Source organism: Rosa chinensis, chromosome 7 (assembly GCF_002994745.2).
Source record: "Rosa chinensis cultivar Old Blush chromosome 7, RchiOBHm-V2, whole genome shotgun sequence".
NCBI classification, from domain to species: Eukaryota; Viridiplantae; Streptophyta; class Magnoliopsida; order Rosales; family Rosaceae; genus Rosa; species Rosa chinensis.
In genome coordinates, this window is record NC_037094.1 from 66,646,777 (window position 1) to 66,663,917 (window position 17,141).

Here is a 17,141-nt window from a genome sequence, read left to right on the forward strand (position 1 = left end):
AAATCATTTGAACCTAATATGTTGAATTGATGAAAAAGAAAGAAACCCCTGTAACCAAAAAAAAAAGAAAGAAACCCGACCAACTCCCACAAAATATTTTATGTTTATTTTTTAATGTTTTTTTTGGAAAGGCAAAGATTCCATTCCTCTCGACCTTATTGGTCATGACTCTTATCAACACACGAAATCAAACACAATTGTCAATGCTGTGTTTCCTCAACGAGAAATTCTTCCGTAGGGGCACCTGCAGGAGGTGCGGCCCTCCAATCAGAAAAAAAGAAATGTTTTCCTATTTTCCGAAAATACCCTTGATTTTAATGTGAAATACTCAAAATACTCTCCGTCTTTGGGCACTGATTGGGCCTCCGCACTGCCACGTGTTGCCGGTGCCGTACGGAAGTCTTCCTCAACATGTCCCACACAGTGGACGATTTCTTTACTATATGCATGCTACTCGGTATATTAATATAAATTTCCTAATGCTTTAAAGATCAGGGATTACTGGGAAGAATGCCAAGGCTTTACATCAAGCAATTTCAGAAAGCGATCCAAGACTTTTAAAAGAACTACAAGTGTTCGATCTTCAATCCTTTGTTCTTCCCATTCTTAGATTTTGTTCTAAGAAAGTGATGGGCTTGTCGATCCGCCTCAGTGTCTTGTCTGCCACTTCCCTACTAGTTTTCTTCTCTGCTCTGTTTCTCTTTAACTTTCTCTCTTTATGGTTGTACTTCTTGTTCTTCTTCTCCACTGTTTGTATTTGCGGCTGCCTTTTGGCTTTCAAACTCAGACCGACAACACTCCACAGTAGTCCTTCAGTCACCACCAAAGTAGATATTCCTTCTCCTTCTTCTTCTTCTCCTCCATCCGGTAAATTGACGTACGATGTGTTCCTCAGTTTCAGCGGTAAAGACACCCGCAAAAATTTCACAGACCATCTTTACACTGCTCTCAAACAGAAAGGGATATACACATTTAGAGATGACGAGGAACTTGTGAGGGGGGAATCGATTGGTCCAAATCTCTTGAAAGCAATTGAAGAGTCAAGATATGTAATTGCTGTTTTCTCACGAAGTTACGCCGATTCTGCATGGTGTTTGGATGAGATTGCAAAGGTCGCTAAATGCATGAATGAAATGGGACAAGTAGTCCTCCCAGTGTTCTATGATGTCGATCCATATGAGGTACGGAGACAAAAAGGCAAACACTTTGAGAAAGCATTTCAGAAGCATCAAAAGAGGTATAAAGGTGATCCAGACAGAGTGAAGGGCTGGAAAGATGCTCTTTTTCAAGTAGGCAATCTCTCTGGATGGCATCTGCAAGATGGGTAAGCTTATACTTCTTCCATTTTTTTTCGCTGTAGTGCTGAAATTGGTCTGTTATTGAAATACCACTTTATTTATTTATTTGGTACAGGCCCGCTCACCTGCGGGACGAAAATAAAGGGACAAAACGGGACAAAACTATCCCAGCCGTTGGATCTTAATTCAGTTGATCAAACGGACAAAACGGCAAACCATTAAAATAAATTTTTTTTAACCTATTATCCAATCCCGTTTAGTCTCATGGTCAGTTACTTGGTCAGTGACATGGTCAGTTACTTGGTCAGTGACATGGTCAGTTACTTGGTCAGTGACATGGTCAGTTACTTGGTCAGTGACATGGTCAGTTACATGGTCAGTTACGTGACCAGTTACTTGGTCAGTGACATGGGCAGTTACTTGGTCAGTTACATGGTCAGTTACGTGACCAGTTACTTGGTCAGTGACATGGGCAGTTACTTGGTCAGTGACATGGGCAGGTGACCAGTTACTTGGTCAGTGACATGGGCAGTTACTTGGTCAGTTACTTGGTCAGTGACATGGTCAGTTACGTGACCAGTTAGGGTTGTAAGTTCATGTGTATGAGCCTCCTCGAAGTCACTTACACACCAATTTTTGCTTGCCTTGTTAAAGACGATGTTCAACCTTGCCTTACAACCCATATGCTTTATTCCGCACCACCTTTCTTCCATGGTCGATGAATGTTGCTGTCTTGAGTTCTCATAAGTCTCATCTGTTTTTCCTTCCTTGGAACATAAAAATTGTTTCCAAGTAATCTCTCCAGTCACCTTACTTCTCTTAGTTGAACCCATTCTCACACTAAAACCAACTGTCTTTGCATATATCTCATTATAAAAGTAATATGCCTCCTCTATTGATTCGAATTCTTGACCAAGCTGAAGTTTTGATTCATCTACAATACCATTCTCATTCAGGTCTTGTAACGATGGATCACCCATCATAAAGCCACAACATTATATTACAAACACAACTATAAATAGAATTTCACCGTAGCTTAGTCTTAGACATAATAATTTCAAAGACATAATAATAATGAAAAAGAAGTTAAAAGCTAAACACAATGATTCAATCCATTCCACTATCCAAAAAAGTATAGATCTTTTATCAATTTCTTTGTACCAACTCCATATCCCAGCAATTGAAAACAGAAACACTTTGCTTACCAAAAAAAAAAAAAAAAACACTTCCAAATCCCAATCTAAACAAATCAAATCAAATCAAATCAATAAAATTTTGAGCAGGAATCCAAATCCGAAAACTGAACAAATTTCCATTGGCAACGACAAAGAAATCAGAGCACCAGCAGTGAAATCATTAAACAAAATACAATGGCTCCATGATTCACCAAACTGAAAAAGAAAAATACCTTCAAGATAGACCAGTCTTATGGTGATGATGATGAATCAAGAATGTTATAGGGGAGGCTCTGAGGGGTCTTAGATGAATTGAGAGTTTTTTTTTTTCTTGAATGAAGTTGGATTGAGAATTGAGACGAGGGAGGAGGAAGATAAACAGGGAAAGAAAAGTAGATTAGACGGGATTGGATAGTGCGTTTAAAAAATTTGGTTTTAATGGTTTGCTTTTTATCCGTTTGATCAATTTCATTAAGATCCAACCACTGGGATGATTTCGTCCCGTTTTGTCCCTTTATTTTCGTCCCGCAGGTGAGCGGGCCTGTTATTTGGTATTACTAAATGAAAGAAATGTTGTAAAAGACTTGGAAATAAAGGGATTTTGGACCTTTGAGTTTGAAATTTTGAGTTATATTTCATTTATTCTATCCTGTTTATACACACTTAGTGAAATCCTACCTGTACAATTGCTGAATTTGATGTGTACGGGTGGCTTGATATTTAGCAGTACTCAAGGTCCTTCTATTGATTTATTGGTTCCTGGTTTGTCTTGTCTTACTGCATATTCATTATGCAGTGGTGATTTATGTATGCCACTTATTGTGGCTTGTAGCATAAGGATAGGCATTGACATGCTTGTGAGTACAGTGGAGGATTGCTCAAGTCTGGTCTTGTGATTCAGATAGGGCAGAAGCCTGGTCTCTTGGTCCACTGCATTATTTGTATGGATGCGCAATCCTAATATAATTAGGATAGTATATGAGCCCCGATATCAATTTTCAATCCTAAACTAGGACCGTTATCGATCAATTAATGATCCTAAATGTTTAACACAGAAAATTTTTCTCTGTCTTCTATATGTATACATATATTCGATCAACCCTCTTTTATGCATCTACTAGCGCCTTACGGTTAGTTTTCTCACCTAGCATCATTCATAAAAATGTAACTTGCATTTCTCATATTGCTTTTCTGATTATTCTAATTCCACATTCAGAATGAAGAAAAAGATTGCATTATATAATGTTCTGTTATCTTTATTTAGTTGTTGCTTCTTTTTCCTATAATCTTCATTATCTGTATCTACTTGTTCCTTTGCGTTATACATCTTTACCTTATACATAGACGATATATATGATGATTATTTATGACTTTCCAGGTATGAATCCAAAGTCATTCAAGAAATTGTTGAAAAGATTTTCACTGAGTTAAATCAATTAATCCCAATATCTGAGGGTTTAGTTGGGATGGATTCACACCTGAATGAAATGCTTTCGTACTTAGACATCGGGTGTCCTGATGTTCGTATCATAGGGATTTGTGGTATGGGTGGTATCGGTAAGACAACTATTGCACAAGTGGTTTTTGAAAGGGTACAAGCTCAGTTTGAAGGTTCCAGCTTTCTTGAGAATGTTAGAGAGGTAATTGAAAAGCAAGGTGCAGTTCATTTACAAGAGCAACTTCTTTCGGACTTGCTGAAATGTAATGTAAATGTACAGAACACTAAAATGGGAAAAAACATATTGAGGCAGAGACTAATACTAAAATGGTTCTGATCATTCTTGATGACGTGGACCAAGAAGAACAATTGGAAGCACTGTGCGAGCGTGAATCATTTGGTCCAGGGAGTAGAATCATTATAACTTCAAGAGATGAACATTTGCTCAGTGCGGTTGAAGGAGATAAAGTGTACAATGTGAATCCATTAACTGATGCTGAAGCTCTTCAGCTCTTTAGTATGAAAGCCTTTAAGAAAGACCAGCTGGTTGGAGAAGAAGTTCTCAAGCTATCCAAGGAATTTTTGAAATATGCTAATGGCCTTCCATTAGCTATTAAAGTTTTAGGTTCTTCTGTTAAGGGTAGAAGTGTAGAATTGTGGTCAAGTGCATTAGACAGACTAAAAAAAAGTCCTGATAAAAAAATTATTAATGTTCTCAAGGTTAGTTTCGATGGATTAGAACCAAGGGAACAGAAATTTTTTTTGGACATCGCATGTTTCCTTAAAGGGGTGAACATAGATCGTGTAAGAAGAATACTACAAGGTAGTGATGCCCACTGTCCAGACTTTGATATACAGGTTCTCCTGGACAAATCTATGGTAACTCTATTTGGAAAAAAATTGTGGATGCATGATTTGATACAAGAATTGGGTTGGGAAGTTGTTCGCCAAGAATGCCATGATGACCCTGGAAAACGTAGTAGATTGTGGCTTTCAAGTGAGATCGTTGATGTACTTGATCAGAGTAAGGTAACAAAATAGTACAAATATGAAGTGCTGATCGATGTAACTAATCTTTTGTTTTATATTTTATTGTGCTATATCTTCTGTAACAGCTAATTCTTTGGTCTTTGTTTCTAGGCAACGAGTGCAGTTCAAAGCATACTCCTCCATGGTCCTACTAAAGATGATGTGGTTCACTCAGTTAACGAGTCTTTCTCAAATATGGACAGATTAAGATTGCTCAAAATTTGGAATGTGAAGTTTTCTGGAAACATCAAATATCTTTCTAAGAAGTTACAGTTTCTGGACTGGGATGAATGTCCTTTAGATTCCTTCCCCTCAGACTTTCAACCAGATTACCTTGTCGAACTTCACATGCATTCAAGCCGCATCAAACAACTATGGAGAGGACAAAGAGTAAGATCATAATAAATCTTGTGCAGCATGTCCATAGTTTTGAATGTCATCGTAGAGCTGAAATTTTATATTCTAGCCTTTTGTTACAAGATTTATTCGCAAAATGATGAGGGCTTTTTTGAATTGTATAAATTCCCTAGGCAGTTAAACATCCGTACAAGAAAAAAAAAATATTGTTATTCTCGTGCTAAAGTGATGTAGGACGAAAATTGGGTCATCTGATTCTCATCCTACAGCATAAAGTAGGACATTGGTTACACTTCAAATTTTTCTAATGTAGCTTACATTCTATGTTGTTCTCATAAACTATATAGTTATATCTAGAAACAGGGAAATTCATGTATTTTTCCGAATAACAAATATTATCTGCCTATATAATCCACTTTTTCTCATCATTAGAATGTGTTTATATATATAAATGAATACACAAAGAAAGGAATGCCTTGTCCAAAAAAGAATGTATCTGATACAGGATAATGCAATTTTCACTTCAAGAGTCAAAAATATTCATTATGGTAATTCAAGATAATTTTCCTTTTCACAACATAATGATAAGGTATTTATGTACATTATTTTCACTCTTTTCCCATACAGAATTTGTATTATTTTTTATAAATATAAATTTTATGAAAACATGATGTATTATTTCAATTCACAAATCACATGATGATCATCTTTACCAGGGATGGAGAATGCTACGGCTTATCGATATGAGTGGTGCGCAATACTTGATGTCGACTCCAGACTTCACTGAGGTTCCATATCTTGATACATTGGTGCTTCAAGATTGTACAAGTTTGGTTGAGGTTCACCCATCTCTTGGATTCCTCAAGAAACTTGTCTATTTGAATATGAGAAATTGCAACTCTGTTGAGAGAATTCCACCTTTTGCTGGTTTGGAGTCCCTTCAATTTCTCAGTCTTTCATTGTGTTCGAGACTGAAGAAGTTTCCTGAAATTGAAGGAAACATAAAAAGCTTGTTGGAGCTTCATTTGGATGGCACTAGCATTGAGGAACTGCCCTCATCAGTCGAATGTTTGACTGGTCTTACCCTGTTGAATCTAACAGATTGTAAAAACCTTTTGCATCTCCCTAGCACCATTCAGTGCTTGACATCTTTGAAAAGTCTCTATCTAACAGGATGCTCAAAACTGGTTGATATACCTGAAAATCTGAACTCTTTGGAATGTCTGGAGGAGCTTTATTTAGGTGGAACTGCCATACGAGGGTTATTGTTCCTTGTAGGGATGAAGAATCTAAAATCTCTATCTTGCCAAGGATGTAAAGGTCATGCTCCGACGGGTTTGTTGTTGCCTGCTTCACTATGGAGATTAACTTCATTGATAAAGCTAGAATTAAGTGATTGCAATCTGATGGATGGAGCAATTCCCAGTGATCTTAGCGGCTTATGTTCCTTACGAATGTTATATTTAGGTGGTAATAGTTTTGTCCGATTACCTGAAAGTATCTCTCAACTCTCAAAGCTCGAGACTCTCGGCTTGAGCAACTGTAGGCAACTTCAATTGGTGCCAAAGCTTCCATCAAGTGTTGGAAATGTGCTTGCAGAAGATTGTACTTCACTGATGGATTTTCCGAATCAATTCAAAATAATTACTTCACCTGAGTCCGGAGTTACTACAGTCAATTCCCTCAGTTCAAGTGGTTTAGCATATAGAGACTCATACAGTTTGAAAGCGTGGAATATTTTAGGAAAGGGAAATGGACCTTGGGACATACAATTTTCCTTGAGAAGAGATGAGCATGTGGAGTGGAAGCAGGTGGATCATTTTTCACTGCCATTTCTTCTAAAAGACATTGAGGTATGTATCTGTCTGACATCTCTGTCTTAAGTCTCAACCAAAAAATAAAAATAAAAAAACAAATCCTTTTCTGTACCTAGCTAGTAGCTACTCATACGTAATCATTTTCTGTTTTACGTTGCAGCTTTCCCATTCCTCTTCAATTCACTTTAATGTCATCCATGTTGATAATGAAATTCCAGATTGGTTCAGCACTAAATCCACAGGCAATTTCATATCAATCCCGATACCTCCAAATCTGACAGATGATTACAAGTGGAGGGGGGTTGCCTCTTGTGCTGTTTTCTCAGTCAAGGGACATAATATGAGTGCTATCTCCGTTATTGAGTTGGGTTTTGAAACTTCTAATTACTTGTATCAATGCACACTGGAAACTGATCTTTTCTCTATGAAACCATCTGTCTTTGACGGGGAAGAAAAGCACTTTTTCATGAGATCAAGTTCTCATCTGCTTTTCATTTCCTATACAGCTAGTTTTCATTTTTCTAAGCAGTTGAATGGATCAACTGTGGTGGGGGCTAGGTTTGAAACCAACAACCCATTCATGGACGTCCAGGAATGTGGAATTCGTCTAATCTATGAGAAAGATGATGGATGGTATACCAAACTGATCCCTGGTGATACTGGGACTCGTCTAAATGAAGTTTTAGATGCTATTCAAGAATCTGGCTGGATTAGTGAAGGGGATACGTGTTTGAAATGGTAAATCTAATTTTCTGACAACTCCGGCTTTGTATGTATTAAGATTTCACCATTGGTTTTTTGTATGAACTTTAATATATTTCTAATGTCTTTAATTCTTTCTTATATGTATTGTATATATGCGATTGCAGGGAGAAATTTATTCCACCCTTGGAACAAGACTCCAGAATTCTGCTGAGAAAGAATATCAAGTCTGTTCTTCCAAGATACCTTGAGGTTCTGTCTATCTAATTTATATGATCTCTCTTTCAAACTACCATCTTCTAAATGAAAGAGGTTACTAATTTCTGTATCTTCTATTCCCTTGCAGGCATTAACACATAATTCTGCAACATATAGATTTAACCTCAGCGGAAGCCCAGCATGGTTTGACTACTCATGTGGTCTTAACACTGTTACAGGGCCATGGCCCTCTGTTGTAAGATCAAATATGGACATAACACATATCATCATAAAGTAATTGATGATTAGCTTAATATCAATCCTAGTTTAACATGGATACAAACTGTAAATCAATACTTGTAACTTAATGAAGCAGTGTATCTATTCATTAAGGTAAGTAATCCTATTCTTAGTCTGCAAGAAAGACTACAATGAAGTGTTACATTAAGAATCTAACTAGGAAACCTAAACCGATATGGATAGCTTTAATGGGAAGCTTCTTGAGGGTTAAGTCTCCTATATATACAGATGAATTGGTCCCTGATTACTACCGACGTTTTGCATATTGTTCTGTCCATTGAGAAGCAAGTTGGTAAGTAACAGAAGGCTATATTCAGTGTTCGTGTTTGCAGTTGCATAAGATGGAATCCATGCCAGTAATTGCTGAAGGTAAGCCTTAATCCCTTTTATGATTGTGTGCATATATTGTGAGCATGTAATTATGGTTTTACAATTGGTATCAGAGCATAGGCTCACATATATCAAAATCGTTTTAGGGTTTTGCAAAACAAATACAAAAAAAAAAAAAAAAAAGGTTTTTGCTTTACGGGTGAAGTAACTGACCAAGTCACTGACCATGTAACTGGTCATGTAACTGATCAAAGTAAGTTACTTAAGTCGATTGCTGCATCTGGTTAATTATCAAATTCACGCTTCCGCTGTGATTTTTAGCAGCAAATTGGGGAAAAAGCAAAAACAGGTTTTTCTATGGAAATTGATTTCGATTCATAGCATGATAATTGAATTTTGATTGTGCTCAAGAACACTAGTTGCATTCCCGGCGTGCGTTAGGTTAGAGTAGATGGTGACCGGATGAAATTTACAATTTCTTGATTGTTCTGTGGTTTCTTGGAATCGAAACAATTTTGATTGTGCTTGAATATGCATGATGAATTGATTGATGATATGGTATTGTATCTGTGATTGTGTAAAAATTGCATGAAGAACAAAAATCTCCCAGATTTTTTACACAGTATTAAAATTGACAGATATGAGAGCTTAATTTTCTTACAAGGATGAATCTGGGTAGAATATAAAGTTAAAAGCTCATGGGTTTTGTGGTTTTCTGTTGGCATAAGTGATTATGATGCACAAAGCATTCTTCATTGATGTTGGCAGAAAACGATGATCAGGTAACTGACCAACTAGTCAGGTCACTGACCATGTAACTGGTCGGGTCACTGACCAAGTAACTGGTCAGGTCACTGACCAAGTAACTGGTCAGGTCACTGACCATGTAACTGGTCAGGTCACTGACCATGTAACTGGCCAGGTCACTGACCATGTAACTGGCCAGGTCACTGACCATGTAACTGGTCAGGTAACTAATCAAGTAACTGATCGAATAACAAAACTGAAATTGTGTTTTGTGTTTTAAAACTATGCTTCAGTTTTATCTTCCAAAGAAGTGGTCAAGTATGGTTTTAGAATACAAAACAGCAATATGCGTGCTTGATGAAAATAAATACGGATACTTAGAAATTTTTCTTCTGTCTAAAGATGTGGATAAATTTCTTTGGATAACTTGTTTCCATTGAACATGGTATATTGATAAAGAACTCCAGGATGTTATGCTTCTGCTCAAAAGTGTTGCTTAACATTATTTTTGGTTATGGACTGATATGAATGCAAGTATGGATTGTTTAGGTTTTCTGTATGTTCTTGTTTTGGTTGCTTAAAGCTAAATAAAACACAGAAAACTTAAAGTTATTTTCTTTACAAATTGAGAACTCACACGAATTTTTGTTTTGCTCCTTAGGTAACTCTTACATGAACTTGAACAGTGTCTTGATGCTAACTGGAACCAACTATAGAGCTTGGCTAGATTCTGTAGAGAACTATATGGGAATGCATGAGAACATAGACTATTGCTTCACTGAGGACAAACCTGAAGAGTTAACTGAAAAGAGCACTAAGAAGGAAACTGATCTTTACAAGAAGTGGCATAGATCCAATAGAATGGCTAAGAACCTCATTCGTACCTCTATGTCCAAGACTGTCAGAGGAAGTATAGAAGAACCTGAGCTAGCATTAGATTTTTTGGAACTCATAGGTGCTAAGTTTAAAGAAAGTGAAAAGGCAGAAGCTGCTAGGCTAACCAAGGAGTTTCATGATTTGAAGTACATGGGTTCAGGGGGAGTTAGAGAGCATATTATGAAGATGATCAATATAAATGGCAGACTCAGGGAGCTCTTGATGGGGGTTAGGGATGAGCAGGTAGTGCATTATGCACTACATTCCTTGCCTAACAGTTTTAGTCATCTTAGGACCAGTTACAACTCTCAAAAGGGAAACTGGACTCTAGATGAACTTATATCCATCTGTGTGGATGAAGAATCTAGGATCAAGGAAGAAAAGGAACCTGCTACAACCATTAACCTCATTGAGAAGCCTAAAAGGAAAAAGCCCCAAAATAAGCTCAAGCCTATTAAAGCCATAACTAAGAGTTCAACAGCTGCAGTGGCCAAGGAAAATAGGCCATTTAGGTTCAAGTGCTACTTTTGCAAAAGAGTAGGACACATGAAAAAGGACTGCACTGGCTATAAAAATTGGTTAGCCAAAAAGGGTAAGATTTTTTCTAATACAGTTTTTTCTTTAGAAATTAATCTCATAAATGTTGAACCACAGTCTTGGTGGATAGATTCAGGCTCACCTATTCATATTACTAATTCCTTGCAGGGATTCATAAGGAGGAGAATCCCAAAAAGTGATGAAGTGAACCTGCGTGTAGGCAATGGCATGAGAGTGGCAGTCAAGGCTATTGGAACCTTAAAGCTCGATTTAGGATTAGGAAAATTGTTAGTTTTGGACAATGTTTTTTATGTACCTTCCATGAGAAGGAATTTGGTTTCGGTTTCTCTTTTAGTAAAATCTGGTTGTAGACTTGTTATGGATAGTAATGGAATTCTTATTTCTAAAAATTCTGTTCAAATTGGTTCTGGTGTTATTATGAATGATTATTTACAGTTAAATTGTTCAATGGCTCAACAAGAAATTTTACTTGTTGAAAATAACACAAACAGTACTAACACTTTAACAGGTGTTAAAAGAACCAAACTAAATGAAAAGTCTGCATTTTTATGGCATAGAAGACTCGGCCATGTTTCAAAAGAGAGACTGAAAATTTTGGTGAAAAACAACATCCTAAATGAACTTGATTTTTCTGATCTAACATACTGTGTTGAATGCTTTAAGGGAAAAATAACTAATACTAGAAAGAAGACTGCATATAGAAACCAAAATTTATTAGAACTCATACACACTGATATATGTGGACCATTTAGGCATCAAACTATTTGTGGGAATGTGTATTTTATCACATTCATTGATGACTATAAATTATATTCTGCTCATCATTCACCTAGAATTTTTGAAACACATCAAGTAAAGTTTCTAAGTGAAAAAGTTCACAATACAAACCTTGAGGATTTAACCTCAGATTTTGAGGAAATTGTGTCAGATGAGAATATAAGTGTAGCATTGCCTTTAGAACAAGATGTAACTGATCATGTCACTGGTCATGTAACTGACCATGTCACTGACCAAGTCACTATACCTGGTCGAGTAACTGGCCAAGTAACTGACCATGTCACTGACCAAGTCACTATACCTGGTCGAGTAACTGACCAAGTAACTGTGCCTACCAAGTCACTATACCTGGTCGAGTAACTGGCCAAGTAACTGACCATGTCACTGACCAAGTCACTGACCATGTCACTGACCAAGTCACTGACCATGTAACTGACCAAGTAACTGTGCCTGGTCAAGTCACTGCCCATGTCACTGACCAAGTAACTGTGCCTGGTCAAGTCACTGCCCATGTCACTGACCATGTAACTGACTAAGTAACTGTCCCTGGTCAAGTAACTGACCACGTAACTGGTCAAGTAACTGAACCTCACCATCCTCCAGTGGCTCAGCCTAGAAGATCACAGAGAGCAAGAAAACCAACTTATGGGGGGGAAGAGAATGACTACATTGTTTATCTGCAAGAAGCAGAAATTGAAATGGACTGTGCAGAGGACAATGATCCAACTACATTTAATCAGGCCATTGAAAGTAGTGAATCTCATCAATGGCAGCTAGCAATGGAAGCAGAAATTAATTCCATGAGTCAAAATGCGGTTTGGGAATTAGTTGAACCTGACCCCAACCAGAAGCCTATAGGTTGTAAATGGGTTTTCAAAATCAAAAGAGATGCAAATGGCAATGTAGAGAGACATAAAGCAAGATTAGTTGCCAAAGGTTTTACACAGAAGGAGGGCATTGATTTTACTGAGACTTTTTCTCCAGTTTCTACAAAAGACTCGTTTAGGATAATCATGGCTTTAGTGGCTCATTTTGATATGGAGCTGCACCAGATGGATGTTAAAACAGCTTTCTTGAATGGCGAACTAGATGAAGTGATTTATATGAGGCAGCCAGAAGGGTTTGTACAAGCTGGAAGTGAAAACTTAGTGTGTAAGTTAAGAAAATCAATTTATGGCCTAAAACAAGCTTCTAGACAGTGGTACAAGAAATTTGATTCTGTGATTTCTACTTTTGGATTTACAGAAAATCTTGTTGATGAGTGTGTTTATTTGAAGACTGTTGGGAACAATTTTATTTTTCTGGTACTCTATGTGGATGATATACTTTTGGCTAGCAGTAACATTAAATTGCTTAAAGATACCAAGAGTTTTCTGTCAAGGAATTTTGACATGAAAGACTTAGGAGAAGCATCCTATGTACTAGGTATTGAGATTAAAAGAGATAGGGCACAGAGACTACTTGGTTTGTCTCAACAGAATTATGTTACCAAAATTTTAAAGAGATTTGGTATGGAGAAGTGTGCAGCTGGAGAAGTTCCCATGTCCAAAGGAGATAAGTTAACCAAGAAGCAAAGTCCCAATAGTGATGTTGAAAAGGAAAATATGGAGTCAAAGCCTTATGCTAGACTTGTAGGAAGTCTCATGTATGCACAAGTCTGCACTAGGCCAGACTTGTCTTTTGCAGTAGGGATTTTGTCAAGATTTCAATCTAATCCAGGCCATGAACATTGGGTAGCTGGGAAGAAAGTGTTGAGATACCTGCAGAGAACTAAAAGCCACATGCTAGTTTATAGGCAAGTGCAGGATCTGAAACTTATTGGATTCTCAGACTCGGATTTTGCAGGGAATTATCCAGACTCCAAGAAGTCCACTTGTGGATATGTGTTCTTGCTTGCAGGAGGTGCTATTGCTTGGAAAACCATGAAACAAACACTTGTTTCAACTTCTACTATGCAAGCCGAATTTATTGCAGTATATGAAACTGTGTGTGAAGGACTTTGGATTAGGAATTTTCTCATGCAGACCAAAGTATTGAGTCACATTGTGGCTGGAACACTTGTGATTTATTGTGACAATGAGGCTGCAGTTTTCTTTAGCAAGAACAGTAAAAGGTCAAATAATTCCAAGCATATTGATCTAAAGTATTACAGTGTTAGAGAAAGAGTAAAGCATGGTGAAATAGCTGTTTTGAGTATTGACACAAATTCACAGCTAGCAGATCCTTTCACCAAGGCATTGTCAGTAGCAGCATTCCAGAAACATACAGCAAGCATTGGAATTTTAGCTAATTTAGATGCTTAGATCAGTAGAGAGTTAGTCCAGTTGGAGCATTTAAAATTCTAAGGTTTTTTGAGTTCTTGTGTTTTAGTTGTGATTTTTTTATTTTTGTTTATCACAACTTATTTGTAATGACAGTTTTGATTATCAATAAAATTTTGAGGTATTTCCAGTTATGATTTTGCTGCAGCTTTATTGTTTTGTTTTGGAATTTATCATCTTGTTTTGAATATCATACTTGCTATCAGATGGCTTAAATCATGTATAGCATGATGCTAAGGTTCAAGCAATAATTTTAAGCCATCAGTGTTCAGTAAATTTGCTTGAGTTTCTGGTTTTAGAAACATAAAGTAGGACCTAATATATGTTTACTTGTTGATACACATTAACATATATTGTATCACTTCTGGTTTGACATATGTGGATTGCAGGAGCTTATGTTTGTGGTTTTGAAACTCTGCATTTTTGTTAAAATGTATACTGTTTCCTGCTCTGCATAAGTAACTGTGATCTGACCATGTTGGAATGGATTTTCGATTTGAGTTTGTTATCTGGCGCGCACTTCAGTAAGTTAAGTAGGTTTTGATGTTCTCTGGTGCAAATCATCGAGCATGATATGTGTGAGTCCAAGGGGGAGATTGTAAGATCAAATATGGACATAACACATATCATCATAAAGTAATTGATGATTAGCTTAATATCAATCCTAGTTTAACATGGATACAAACTGTAAATCAATACTTGTAACTTAATGAAGCAGTGTATCTATTCATTAAGGTAAGTAATCCTATTCTTAGTCTGCAAGAAAGACTACAATGAAGTGTTACATTAAGAATCTAACTAGGAAACCTAAACCGATATGGATAGCTTTAATGGGAAGCTTCTTGAGGGTTAAGTCTCCTATATATACAGATGAATTGGTCCCTGATTACTACCGACGTTTTGCATATTGTTCTGTCCATTGAGAAGCAAGTTGGTAAGTAACAGAAGGCTATATTCAGTGTTCGTGTTTGCAGTTGCATAAGATGGAATCCATGCCAGTAATTGCTGAAGGTAAGCCTTAATCCCTTTTATGATTGTGTGCATATATTGTGAGCATGTAATTATGGTTTTACATCTGTGTCAATCGAGATTCCTCAGAATCTACACAAGAGTAAGAGGTGGATGGGATTTGCAATATATGCATCAATTGCAGAGGAACAGCAGCATATGACACAAGAGGACTATTGTGTTTACTTTCAATTCAGAATGGGTGAATGTAATGAGGATATTCCCAGAGAACTTGAGTATGTCGTGGACATGTGGTCAGAAGAACATAATCGACTTTTGGTTGTTTAAATACCGCGAGGAGAGTTTCCTGATGATTTTATGCATCCATCACCAACTGTAATGAACATTTTCTTCCAAACCAATTGCCCTCATGTAGTGGTTCGAAGAAGTGGGATCCGTATTGTGTACCAGGAAGATTTCCAAGGGTTTGTTGAGACAATCATCTGGTGCATGCAAAGAGAAGATACTCTTGAGCTTTATGATAAATGGGTGGTAGAAGATTGGATAGACTTGATAGGATTGCAAGGTGGTCATTTATGTAGTCCAAACAAACTTGATTCCATAACCCGACGAGCAAGAAAGTTTGAATTACTCTCTCAAAAATATAGAAATCAGGTCTCCTTCTCCATCCCTCACACACAGTGAACTTGTTTCGGTTCTCCTTTCTCTGCAACACATACGCATACTTAATTAGCATTTGACTATTTCTTTTTATGTACAGGACTGGACTGCTCCTTCACTATTCTTTTGTGTATTCTATGGAACTGAAATTTCCAAGTGGAAATGGTTCATGCATTTCAACGAAGGCAACTCTGCAGAAATCCAACTGCCCCACAATTTGTATGATGACGCTAATTGGTTAGGGATTGCTGTATGTGCTTTTTTGTGGGTATCCCACGAAGATTCAAACATGATTCTCCGGACTCCTGATTCAGAGTTTAATGTGCTTAGTTGTTGTCTGGACTCTGATGTTGCTTGGGACAGCTTATTTGATGTCAAAATTCAGCAACTTGTGCCGAAACTCAAGCCGTCGGAGTTTTCAATGGATTGGACTTTCTTTGTCTATATACCGCGTGGTGGTAAATATTTCAAGTTCTGGAGGCAATGCAATCTGGCCAGGCTAACATATTCATCCTCTAGCCCATGCTTGGGAGTGCATAGTTGTGCCCTTCGTCTAGTATTCAAGGAGGATGTTGAAGATCTTGTACAAACACTTACCCTCTGCGAATTACCTTGAAGGTGCCACCATTAGTGCTCATCTGTTGTAACCTGTGAGTAATATTTTGTCTTGATTAATATCTCGTTCCATTAGTTCTGTTGGTTGCAGTGAATACCCATATTTGCATTGACAAAGAAGCAGAGTCTCCAAGCAAGGGTTTCCTAATGGAGGATGAGAAGCAATTAATTCCTCGAATCACAACAATTGGTATGGCTGGATTGCATTGAATGAATTGGTGCCTATCAAGCTTGGTATGGCCAGAAACTGTTCATATCAAGCTAATAAAACTAGTACCACGATTCAAGTGCGTTTACAAAAAGAGGAGAACTGGTGCCTTCCTTTGTTTGGATTGGTGAAGCTCAATGCTGATGGAGCTTTGTGGCTTTTTCCAACCATGGAGGTGTGGGTGAGGTGCTTCAAAATGAGAGAGGTGAGTTCTTAGCTGGTTTCTCCTACAGAGGAAGGAGTTTATGGTTTCGGCATTTCAACTAGAGTCGCAAACCATTGAACACGGTTTGGAGCTGCTTCAAGCCATGCAAGTTTAGAAGGCTCGATCTTGTTCACAGTGATTGTCCGATTTGTTGGAAAAATGTTTCTTAAATTAGAGCCTTTTGAATCTCACATTAGAAAAAGCAACTTTAAATTGCTTTTGACTGCATTGTGCTTCGTCGACATTTCCACGCTATGCCCCACCCAGTTTCGATCAATCAGACTTTAACTCTCTCTTTTTCTTTTGCAACGGTCCCTCTTCAGACTTTAACTTTCTAATGCAAGTTCCACTACTCTTTGAATACCTCCATTTTCTTCTTTTCTTTGGCGAAGAAACACCTGCATCTTTTCTAGGTGTATAGATTTGGATACCGAAAGATCGGAGCAATTTCCAACTATAAAAGTGCATTATTTATGAAATAGTTTGACGTTAACAGTTTCCAGAGTCGACGCCAATCATGATAGTGCATTAAAATGATAATAATAATAATGCATTAAAAGG

General features: G+C 37.3%; 1 pseudogene; it reads left to right on the forward strand.

Moving 5' to 3' along the window:
- The first annotated feature begins 452 nt into the window (after positions 1-452).
- Positions 453-17,044, forward strand: LOC112180467 (annotated as a pseudogene).
- The last annotated feature ends 97 nt before the right edge of the window (positions 17,045-17,141 follow it).